This window comes from Antrostomus carolinensis, unplaced genomic scaffold (assembly GCF_000700745.2).
Source record: "Antrostomus carolinensis isolate BGI_N321 unplaced genomic scaffold, ASM70074v2 scaffold233, whole genome shotgun sequence".
NCBI classification, from domain to species: Eukaryota; Metazoa; Chordata; class Aves; order Caprimulgiformes; family Caprimulgidae; genus Antrostomus; species Antrostomus carolinensis.
Genome location: NW_010305614.1, coordinates 56158 through 56933, shown reverse-complemented (window position 1 = coordinate 56933; position 776 = coordinate 56158). Strand labels below are relative to the sequence as shown.

The following is a 776-nucleotide window of genomic DNA, read 5'->3' as shown; positions in this document are numbered from 1 at the left end:
TCCTGCGCGTTATGTCATTCCCCCCAACTTCGTCTCAACCAACCCTCTTGCTTTAATGGAAACTATAAACCGATTCAGCACATTCTGGGGGATGACTTACAAGCTGCTGCTTTGGAGAGGCAGGGCAGGCCATGACAGGAAAGTGCTGCAGCAGAACTATAAAGACAAGGAAGTTTTAGTTCAGATGAAAATTATAAAGGAAAAAAAAAAAGCAAATTTCACTTTTACCTCATGAAGTACATGATTTAGGTTTCTCTTTGTCCCATTCTTCTCACAGCTGCATTAACTTTCAGATAGATAGAGCTAAATCATCACTTAGCCCTGAGATAAAATTTAGGGCAAGCAAGTCCTCCAGGGTAATGCGGTGAAAAATGGAAGCCCAGAGGGCCTGTGTTTCCACCATGAGCCCCCACCAATTAAGGAGCAAGTTTGTTTCTCTCTAGAGGAGCCATGGAACAAAGACCTAGACTACTGCAGAGGAGACCAAGAGGCTTCCCAGTGTGGAGTCGTCAAGTTTCATATCCAGACTGCACAGCTTGCTCATTTGGCCTCCTTCTTCCTGCTCCTTGCATGGAGTGCTTGACCCCAGTACCTTCATATGTCAGTGTCTCTCCAGCGACAGTCTCCAGAGAAGGCTTTGTGAGGCTGAGCCCAGGCTGACTCTTTCCTCTGCGGCAGCAGTGTGATTGTCCACAGCTCAGGTGATAGCTCTCCAACTGTGTGCTGGTGGAAGGAGAGGGCTGCAGTGCTGCGCTGCCGAAAGTGGAGGAGAAGAG

General features: G+C 47.9%; 1 protein-coding gene across 1 annotated transcript in view; it reads left to right on the top strand.

The window, feature by feature from the left end:
* LAMA3 (laminin subunit alpha 3) overlaps nt 1-776 on the top strand; it is a 118491-nt gene that overhangs the window by 79676 nt on the left and 38039 nt on the right. The gene's annotated exons all lie outside the window — the stretch shown is intronic.